The sequence below is a fragment of the Cyrtonyx montezumae genome, unplaced genomic scaffold (genome assembly GCF_038088225.1).
Source record: "Cyrtonyx montezumae isolate F1298 unplaced genomic scaffold, pur_monq_1.0 scaffold_2, whole genome shotgun sequence".
NCBI lineage: Eukaryota > Metazoa > Chordata > Aves > Galliformes > Odontophoridae > Cyrtonyx > Cyrtonyx montezumae.
The window spans coordinates 63025781-63037351 of record NW_027071936.1 but is presented as its reverse complement, the minus strand read 5'-3'; positions in this window follow the sequence as shown (position 1 = coordinate 63037351).

Below are 11571 nucleotides of genomic sequence, written 5' to 3'. Positions count from 1 at the left end.
TATTTCCAATTTACACTCCAATTTCAGTTAGCAGTCCCCTCTAATAACTGTTTTCATAAAAAAAAACCTACAAATATTTACGATATGAGGAATTTTTTCAATCATTTCATAAAAAGCTATGTTATATTATTTTAGATTCATATTCTCTTATCATTAAAAATGATTACAAAAACCTTGATCCACTGTGACTTGTAACTCTGTTTTATAGAAATGCTTAAGAAAATGTCCCCCAAAGTTTATATTTGAATCTTATTTATTTTTATTTGTAAGAAATGAGAGAGGCCCTGCCCTCTGGGCCTCTGTCAGATCATAAAAACAAAATCAGAGTCAGGTTTCATTGTAGCAGCAGCTAGACCTGTACAGTGAAGAAGAAGAAAACAAAACTTCGGTCTTATGGGATGAGTTTCGATGCAAAACCTTTAAATACTGGAGACCATTTAGTAAAAATGTTCTAAAAGGACAATAATTTTTCAATAGAAATTTTAGAATTATTTTAATTTCATATGTTTCTGTGAAAGTAAATGATCTAGAAAAATAAGTGAAGGGAGGGGAAGAGAAGACAAAGCAAGGGAAGGGGAGGGGAGGGAAGGGGAGGGAAGGGGAGGAGAGAGGAGGGGAGGGGAGGGGAGGGGAGGGAAGGGAAGGGAAGGGAAGGGAAGGGAAGGGAAGGGAAGGGAAGGGAAGGGAAGGGAAGGGAAGGGAAGGGAAGGGAAGGGAAGGGAAGGGAAGGGAAGGGAAGGGAAAACTCACTGATGATATTGATATCTGCTATCCTTCAAAGGGATGAGATTATGTCCTTCAGCAAATCTTGCATGATGTTTTAGCTGCCCAAAGATCAGGTTTGCAGCATCTTCTCTTCAGTTCTCTAAGTTAAGCAGATGATAAAAGTGTTTTGTTGCATTTTTGGTGGGGACAGAAGCAAGAGCTGGTTAGGCAGATACAGAGAGAAACAAATCCTGACAATCCTGCTAGTTATATTATATAGTTATATATTATATATATGTATATGAGCAAGGGAAGGAAGTGAATTTGCCCAGATAAAGGGAATGAGAATCCTGATATCTATGCTACTCTGGGGTTGGGTTGGGCGAGATCTGCTACAACCAAGTACTTGAAGCCAATATCCATCATTTACTGATCTCAACAGTGTTTAAACTTCAGCTACCTTCGTGGCCATGAACTGTTTTTAGAAAGAAAGTCTACGTTTTCTCTTGTGCCTCATTGTTTGTAAAACATCCTTGGAAACTTCATTTAAAAAAAATGACAGAAGAAAAAGACAAAAGAAGCATCGAAAGCATCATATTTTTTCTCATCCATTTGGCAAATTTTGCTTTTCTGCCTCATTATTTCCCACAGAGCTGCAGCCAACATGACTTTCCAGCTTGTTGATTTCCTTCTGCCACAATTTTTATCATTATCCTAAATATAAGCCCTACTCTGGGGATTTGGCACAATTGATCATGCCATCTCTACTGCCTGCCTGTCTTATTGCAAGACTGAAGTAAACTCAAGGCTGAATGAGGGTCCACATCCTTCAGTTGGTCTCTTCTTGTTGTAGCTACACTGAGAATGGCTTTAAATACTTGGTTACTGGGTGCTGTTCTCTTCCATTTTTTACCAGCTCTGAGTGTTCATTGCTTGATAAGCCTTTGTAGTCTCCTTGCTGGTTGACAGAAAGAAACTTCTGACAGAGGATCAGTGTGAACAGATGAGAACTGATGAGAAGGTGCACAGGTACCTACCCAGAGGGATGATCACACTGAGGTCTCTATCTGGTGGATATCACAGACTGCAATTACATAGGAGAGAGGACAATGAAAGTCCTCTCTTATCTTGCTATAGGTTGTTAAAGTCTTTGGTATTTACTGCATTTTCATTGCTAGGAAAAACATAGTTGAAGCAGTGTTGCTTTTGCCTACTGATGGACCCTGTAGTGAAAGACCAAGATCCTGTGTCCATGACATCCTAAAAATGTGTAAGTTAATCATAAATATGCTGGTATAATAAATATAATCAAAATATGTGTCTTAGAAGTTCGATCAAACTTTGAATAACTAATGACCTACTTTTATTCACCAATTCACATTGTCTTCCTGCTCACCACTGCCTTGACAGCCTTCTCCAAAAGGTAGATTCCTGTGTCATTCGTGCTGCTCCCAAATATATATGTTGGCCATGCAGTGAGATCCACACCAAAGATACTTCTAAGGAGCCATATGGACATGTTGCTATGTATATCCATATAATATATGGATCTTCTGTGATTCTATAAATGTAGTTAGAATTTTGGGTAGTGGATCCTGGAGTTGTATCCTTGTATGACCCGTTCAACTAAAAACATTTAATTCTATAAGCCCTAAATACTCATTTTCTGTTGTTATCATCTACAGGGATACACCAGGAATGAGAAGAAGTGGTGAGCCCATGGAATCCACTGATGTTCACATGTGAAGCATCTCTCCATCACACTGGGGAGGATTGAGGAAGACAAGGTGGAAGACAGCAAAATTCATGGTGGGAGGATGGCAACCTTGATCCCAAGGGCTATTTAAATAGTAACATAATGAAGTGATAATTTATGGCTCATTTTTTCTCTACCTTGCACCTTGTGTGGTCCTCTGCTGTCAGACACTCTCTGAGCTGAATTCCCCACTCTCACTGTTAACAGCTTCCCAGTGTGTGGGAGCACAGATTTATTGTGGGGGAAATTGCTTTTCAACTGACTGACTCCAGGTCCTCCAAGGTTTTAGAGCAGTGTTGCTCCAGAGAGATGCTCCAGTATCAGTTTCAGCTTTAAATATTTCATTAGAGCTTTGAAAATAAACTCAACTAAAACCAAGAAAACATTGCTGAAGCTAAGCTTTTTATTAATAAAGTACTGAACTAACCCAACAATAGAATACTTGAATTATCAAATGAACTGCTGGGCCAAGGCTGTTTCACTGCTGAACTGAAATTGAATCATCACTTATGCTAGAAGTGTAGCCACCTATTTTGTACATAAGAGAGTCTAAGGAGTTCACTAACTTAAATTGCTAGTCAGGAATTTTACAACTGTCATTCAAATCATGTAAAACTATGACTAAATACCTAAAATGTCATGTCTGAAACAAGAACTATTGACATGAACCCCTGTTCTTATGCTCCTATCTTACTTTGGCCTCTCTTCCAGCAGAGACTCCACCATTCGGACATTAATGGAACATAGTAGACAAGTGGTTTAGAACCTTTATTTATCAGGATTTCAATGACTGCTCAAAATCTGGCGACTTGTAAACACAGATATTTCTCTAAATGCCTTTGTTGGCTTTATTTGGAGTTTTTAGACTCGGAGGACTTTTCTATCCAACCATCTCCAATGCACTGTCTTCACTACTCCTCCTGTCCTCCCAGTGGAGTGTCTGGAGCTACCAACAGTCACATGATTGTAGCAATGGCAATGCTTTGTTGACACTGTTAGGTCATTTAGAACATAGCACGACCCTAGAGAGAGGTTTCTACCGCAGCAGGTGTGGCACTTCAAGCAAATTGGCTCACCATGTGAAACTTCTTAGCAATGCACAGGCTCCTTAAAATCTGTGATTTCTATTTTCCATGTCATGCAGCATGTGTTGCTCTAGTTTTGGGGTATATTAACTGTCTGGAGCCATTCAGCTTATAGTGGAAGGGATTTTGGATACTGCCATCTCTGTTCTACTGCCAGGAAGTAGTGGTGATGCACTGAGACAGGTTGCCCAGAGAGTTTATGGATGCTCCATTCAAGATAAGGCTTGATGTGGCACTGGGCAGCCTGCTCTAGTAGTTGGCAATCCTGCCCACAGTAGAGGGGGTTGAAACTCGATGATCTCTGAGGTCCTTTTCAACTCAGACCATTCTATGATTAATTCTGTGATTCTATGAATCCTGATGCACAGGTGGAGGAGCTGTGGTTTGATATTTCCTAAAGCACAATGGCTAAACAAGTGGTAAGCTGAAGAGAGGCTGTTACTTCAGCAGCTGACTTGTAAGGCATTGTTTTTTTAACAGTGGAGGGCTGCTTCTGGCTGCTCTGACTGTGACTCATGGGGGTGGGTTGTGGCTGGTGAACAGAGGATTTTGGTACTGTATGTGTTGAGGTCAGGAAACCACTTGGACTTTTTTGAGTCATTCATACCCAGAGATGAGAGCGTGTTGATACATGGGAGATGAAGTGAATACTGAGAAAAATCATAGGGGTGCTTGCCAGACATGAGTTCTGTGGCTCTCCCAGGACAGGAGCTTGCAAACCTGCTTGCCACTTATTTAATGCTAGTTTTTGCTCTTCAGTTGCTGCTCACAGCATGGGAATGTCCATGGCCAGTATTGACCTTCATCCCATTTTTTTTTCTTGGATTCAGTGAGAAAGTCTGTGGTTATGGACTGTGGCTGCACTGACACCTTCTAGCCTAGCAGCACCTGGGAATTGCTGGGATTTCTCAGATGAGCTAGAAGAAGGCATTGCATGGGGGATGCTCCCAGGATGGGTAATAACCATTCCAGCACAAACAATGTATCTGTAAGATGAGATGATGCAATACTGATTTGATAAGAGTTGGAAAAGGACCAGGGTTGCAGACTGGACACCAAAAATATAGCAGGAAATGGCTGCACTTCAGATCATTTCAGGACATAGACAGAATTGTGGTACTTCTATTCTGGAAGAAGAAAGATTTTCATTGTTTTCTGTGTATCTTTATACAGAAAGTTTAGAGGAGTATGTCAGTCTCATCTGTTTCTGGAAGACAAAGAGATAAGAATGCATGCCTTGTGCTAATTATGGCTGTTTCCCATCTGTTTCCTTTTGAAATAATAGATTCATGGAGAAGGCTATGTAGTGTCAAGGGAGATTCTTGAGAACAGCTTGGAGCAGACACATTGTGGACGGGTTTAAATATGCCCCACATGGTGACAGGAAGGTCAGAAGTGCATTGTGCCTCTGCTTTGAAATGTGCTGAAATTAATAAATAAATAAATTCTGATTTACTAGGAACAAGTATTCTAGGAGCATAAAACATAACCCTGCAGGGGGAAAGTATGGGGCTGGAATGGGGTCAGACCGAGTGACCTCCAGAGGTCCCTTCCAACCTCAACCATTCAGTGAGTCTGTAATTTTGTAAGTGTTAGGTAGCACTATGGTGGTATATTCTTCCATCTCAGTTGGATAAATTAGTGTACTGGAATTAATTTTAAAAAGATACTAAATAAAGGCACTTAGTGTTTAAAAATAAAATATGAGAACTAACCTACACTTATAAAAGTAAGGCTATTATAATCTGGCCATGGGTCATTACAGCCATATGGCATAATCCCATCACAGAAGCCATGAATAGAACAGTTCTCCTTTTCCATTTTCAATGGAAGTGAATGCTGGGAAGATCCTCAGATAATTTTGATCATCAGTATCAGTATCATTAAATAGCATTGTTTGCATTTGGTCGGGAGACTAGAACAGCAGAAATTAATCTGCCTAGCAGCAAGTTTCTTTTCCTGCTACATTCTGTTTCTGAATTGTCTTTACCATACATCTGCAAACCACCTTCATCTTTCTAATCCCTTGAAAAATCTATAGGAAGCAGTTCTGTGGGACTTTTCTTGGAATAACTGTGAGTTTCCCCGGACCAAGCCATTTCTTAGCCTCCTAATTTGTCCTGTATGCTCGTCACCTTCTTTGCATGTGCTGGCTCCCTCGTTTATGTTGGCCAAGGTGTGGAAGATGCTGAGGAAAATCAGAAAATGCACAGCTGCTTCTCTTCCTGACCCTAGTCTTAAGGCCAAGTATGATGATAAGATTGCATTTCCTCAGTTTCTGAATGATCTTTCCATCATCTTCTGGAACAGGGTGCCCAGGGAACAGGTGGAGTCACCACTTCTGTATGTGTTCAAGAAGTGCAGAAATGCAGCACTAAGGGCTATTGTTAGTGGGCATGGTGGGGGTAGGTTGGCTGTTGATTCTATGATTCCAAGATTCCTTAGAGGTGCTAAAGTGCTTTCCAATACTAATCTCTGTACAGAAGCAGATATGATGCTCTCAAGGGACATACGTGCAAGATTAGAGGGAGTGTGTAACCAGAGAGCTCACATAACAGCGTGACTGCTGATGATCCCTACATGGTGAAGTTCTCCTTGCCTGTGAGAATTTAAATTGGGAGGAGAGAGACCCCCAGAATAACCTGGGGCAAAGGCAAAGACCCAAGTGCAATGCTGGTGCCAAGTCAAGCAGTGTGGGATAGCAGTCAGGCACTTGCCAGCATTGAAAGTAGTGGGAGACCACGCACACCAACCCAACACGAACAAGTGCTCCCCAAAATAAAGTAATGTGTGATCCAAGGAGGCTTATCTGAAGTCCATTGAGCTTGGTGAAAATAAGGTTGCATGCTTAAGGTATTTTAGCATAAACTAGCTATTTTTTATATTAGTTCCTAAGATTCTTCACAGTGAGGCTGTGGCTGAAAACTCCAGTGGTTTTCACAAAAAAGAAATCAACAGTCTCTGGGTATTAATGGAGTGAGAAAAGCGATTATGTCTGATTTCAAATGGCTCAGCCAATTAAGTAACAGATGTGAGAAGAGCAGCGTAATTGAGCTCTGCTCATCAAAAATAAAATTGTCCACAACTACAAACCTCATGCTGAGCCTCTGGCAAGGTTTGTTTGGGAAAGTACACAGGTTGTGCAGAGGCGTCAAGATCAAGTGTACCTTATGTTTTTCTTGTTAATAAAATTGGATCTCCCAGGTTTTGAGGCTTCAAAGATCAACTCTGCCCTCAGGCATTCCCAAGAAACCAAGGTGAACCCAGCCAAACCAAGAGCTGTCACCGAGACTGAGAAGAAGCCTTCAGTTGAGAAATGAGAAATACTCTCCTCAAAAGGCAAGTGGGGAAGCTCAGACAGCCAGATGGCAGAACCCTCATAACCTGAGCCAGAAGTTGCAGTAGCAGTGTTTGCAATTGAGGGGCCAGGTCCTGGTCTTGAATGTGTGTGAATTCCATGTGCAATTGTGCCACTGGATCTTGTGGAGGTAGTGGAAGTCAAGCTCATATAATAAAGGCTAGAAACTGGCTCTGAGACTCAGTTCTCTGTGAGATCCATGCTGGAGATGGTCCAGCTCTGCTGTGCTCTCATATATCGTGCTGCTGTCCAGACACTGTTGCTTTCCTGTGGTACATACTTGCAAAAATATTTTGGACAAGATGGAAGTGACTATTGCAAGAGGCAAGGGCCAAGGTGCAAAGCTGTGATGGAAAGTGTCAAAAGATCCCCAGCAGAGGCGCATGGGGAAGATATGTGGTCTCTCTAGCCTTCAAAGAGATGTACAGAGTCTACAGTCAGCAGATCACAGGCTCCATCACTCTGAATGAATGACAGGCTGGTTGGTTAATGGAGTATTTCAATAAAAGCCTAGATCAGGTCACAGATCCACACCTTTCAATGTATTGAGATACTTCTCAGGGCAGATCTCCCTGAAATTCTATGTACCAATGAAGATTTTCTAGTCATTTGACAGTTTCTGTTTTACTTTGGGCACTCATATCATGGATCTGCAGATGATCAAGTGAAAGTTCATGTTGCAACTCACACAACTATTTGGCCTCTTGCCTCTGGTCACCCAGAGGCAGCAGGTTTGGGAGCCTGGCATCTGCCTACTTGGAAATCAGTGGAGGTCAACAAAGTAATATCACCTTCAGGTCTTAGAAATTCTTGGTTAAAAACTGCTTATAGCCGCTGTTGACCTGTGCTGCATTTGAATCAGTGACCCAGAGATGAAAGACTTTCTATCCTATTTCTTGTCCTTCAACTTCCTCTGCTGTAACAACAAATATACCCCAAATATCTTGAAACTCCCAGCAAATATAGCCTTAAAATAAACTTATAACACAGGCTAGTAATTACTGAATGTTTTGTACTGTTTCTCCTCTGGGAGATATATATCCCTCAGGAAATGAGTTTCTAATTGGATAGAATAGGAGAAACAGGGCAGCAACAACAGTGTGGGAAAGCTAAATTAATAAAAGCTACTAGATACCCTCTGTCCACCACGTACAGAGAAGTGACCAGTGACATATTTGGATGAGGGCATTTTAACTTTGGGACACCTTGGGAGGTGCCTACACCATCTGAGGCAAAAAAGACCGGAGTGGAGGAAGAGAGGATAGAAGTAAAAATGCTATTAGAGACCTGCTAAAAATTTACATGAAGTGGTGCACAGCAATGCTTACAAAAAAAAAAAAAACAAAAAAAAACACAACAACCCAAAAACAGAACAGAAAACACTAGATCATGTTACTGGCAGTACCTGTGCAGAAACTCAGCTACTAATTGTTTTGCTTAGATTAAGAAAATACAAATAAGCATCCTCTTTTGTGAGGTGCTAACCAGCTAATTTCAGGTCCAATACTCTTTGTTACAGAGTATTGGGGAGTCTGGATCCTGTTGACAATGCCTAGCCTGTCATAGAAAGGTTGGCTGAGCCATTCTCAAGCACTCTGTGGCTTAAAGAAACCAACACCAATGAGGCTGCAGGGAGCCTTTTGGATGTAAATTCTTGTGATGGTTCATCATCCCAACTGCAATCCCTATGTTGGTTCTGTTTCTTTGAGTGGAAGAGAAGGCCTCTTCACCCCTTGCTTGTATTTGTTTCATTTCCTGCAGTGATTATATTTTATAAGCCTCAAGAATGCAAGCAGTTTTCCACATTGAAAAAAATATTTCAATCTTCATTCATGCTAGAGTGGTTTCCAGAGCAGAAAATTTGGTACAAACTCACTCGGTCCCTCCGGAAGTGAAATGTAAGAGTCTACACTCACTCTCATGTGTTGTTACACCTGTTGCTGTTGAACACCAAAATCTTCAAGCTGCATCTTGCTTCTCAAGGTGGGGGTCATCCTTGCTCAAAAACTGTCCTTCTGGGTTTGAACTGGTTTCCTATAAGTAGAAGAGGCATTGACATATTAAAAAAAATTCCCTTAAGGTGAGATCTAAAATATGGGATTTGTATGCCAAATCATGCACATACATTCCATGATTATATCCCAGGTTTGGCAGAGTGGCCAATTGCTTAGGGGGATCCCATGTGGAGTCTCCTTGTGTAATCTACCTTAAATAGTGGAGGCATTCCTGTGTACCTAGCTGAGGAGCAATGGTGATGCAGAACTTATTTTAAATTCTTAATCTATAAATGAGTTATTCATTTACTGTACAATTTCCAAGAGAAGAGCAAATAGCATCCCCACCTCTCCTGCTAGTGCCAAACCCTAGAGATTCCCATGGTGTTATTAAATGAATCTGGAATGGTGGTGCCACTAAAACATCATAAATCCAAAAATATAGGTTGAAATGGCAGCAACACAGACTGTGTACAGATAACATGTATCTTATGATCTTATGAAGTATCTTATGATGCATCCTAGGGTTAGGATAGTGTCAGAGTGCAAAATATCAGGTTGGCATAAGGCAGGAATTTACCCTCCTGCAGCTGCAATTGCTTTCAATCTAGCTCATGAGAGTGTAAAGTATGATGGCACATTCCTAATAACTTGAAGTAGACCCTTCTACTTCCTTGTTGCTGTATATGAGGTGTTCTCATTTCTGAGCTTCTGAGAGATAGGGTTATCTCTCAAGTCATGCAAACTCAATTGCTTATGACTTTATTTAGATTCCAAATTACCCTGTTCTAGAATAAAAATCTTCTCCAGCATAAGTATATAAGTAATGTTTTTGTCTTCTCTAGATGTAAATAGCTTCCAGCAATGTCCTTTGAGAACCTATTTCACAGCCAGTGAGATGTTGATATATTCTAGCATATGGCCAGCTTTTTCTTATCAATACTGCTATGTACAGGTACAGAATGTACATAGGGTTGGTCTTCAGGAAGAAGAAATTACTTGGAACAAGATAACAGGATCAGCTCCAATGGAGCACAAGTTGGAAAAGTACTGGAAAGATACACTAAGAAGTGGCCGGTTGCAATTATTTCTCTTTTAGCATTCTCCTATCTTGTAATACTTGCTTCATCTGTTTGATGAAGACCAAAAAGAGGTGAAGCATTACTGGACCCTGTGATCACCAATGTGGAGAAGATCATTTAAGAGGCTGAGATTGGAGACAGTCTGGTCTGTAGTGACCATGCCCTGGTTGAGTTTGTTATCTTAAGGATATGAGCCTGTCCTGGCAAAGAGCGGTGTCAAGATGATGAACTTCAGGAGAGTGAACTTCTGGCTGTTTAAGGAATTATTGGATGAGATCCCCTGAGAAGAAGAGAGGTTAACAAATCTTTCAAGAGAAGGTGGTAAGATCAGCCTGGAGAAAAAAAGGTGCTGGGGAGACCTGATAGCAGCCTTTCAGTATCTGAAGAAAGGCAAGAAAAGAAAGAAAGAAGAGGTCATAATCTTTATCAGGGTCTGTTGTGGTGGGACAAGGGGAAATGGTTTCAAAAAAAAAAAAAAAAAAAGGGGAGATTGGATATAAGTTTGTTACAGTAAGGCTACTGAAGCACTGAGTCTCTAATTGCCCAAAGAGGTGGTGGATGTCCCATCACTGGAGACATTCAGAGTCAGGTGGGATGAGGCTCTGAACAACTTGATTGTGCTGCAGATGCCCCTGTTCATTGCAGGGAGTTGGACTAGATGGCCTTTCAAGGTCCCTTTCAACTCAAATGATTCTATGATTTTATGGTCATTACTTTCTACAATGGCCGCTTTTGATTCTTTGTTTCATCTTCTATCTCATGTTGTGCATCTACCTACTTTTTCTTTTGTACTTAGCTTGTCAAGAAGTATAAGGACTGCATGCATGTTCTGCACTGGTGCAGTGCTCTAGAGCATAGCAATAATAAGATATCTGACCAACAAGATCAAAATCAACGAGTGTCTTGATTCATCTTTTATTAAATTCATTCTAGTCCAAGTGTTAGATAATTTCAGGCAGTAAATGTAGCGGTTCTTAGAAGGACCAATCTCCTTGAATTATTTTCCACTCTTGTTAACAATTTCAATCTCATTTCCTATTTCCGGCTCTAACTCCTGCCGATAATTCTCCTCAGCTAATATTGAAACCAAGAGGGAAAAATATATGAATAGCAGACATCCGATCCAAGCTTTGTGTAGAGAATTCAGGGATGGAATGTTCTTGAGAACAAGAGGTGTTTTTAAATAGCCAAAGATTGCTTGTTAAGGAAGAAAGTTTGCACTGACACCTATATTCAGTGCTGCTGACGTTCGTTCCCACAGTGCTCTTATGTCAAATGTGACCATTATCTTGAGAGTACGTATTTTTCAAGGAGAGGTTCTCCATGCAGAGTACATCTGCACAGCAGTTTGCTGTGTGACTGCAGCTCGTGCAGATGTTCTCATGATATCTTAAATGCGTGATCTTGAAAATACCACAGCATTGACCAACCAGGCTTTTAACTTCACATAACATGCTTGGTTAGTGATAAAGGCTTGAGGTGCCCTTGCCTCCTTCCCTGATTTCTCATTCCTCTACACTGTACCGATTTTATAAACAGCATTTCGTACACTCATTCTGAACCGCATCCAGCCCCATTACTTCCAAAAAAG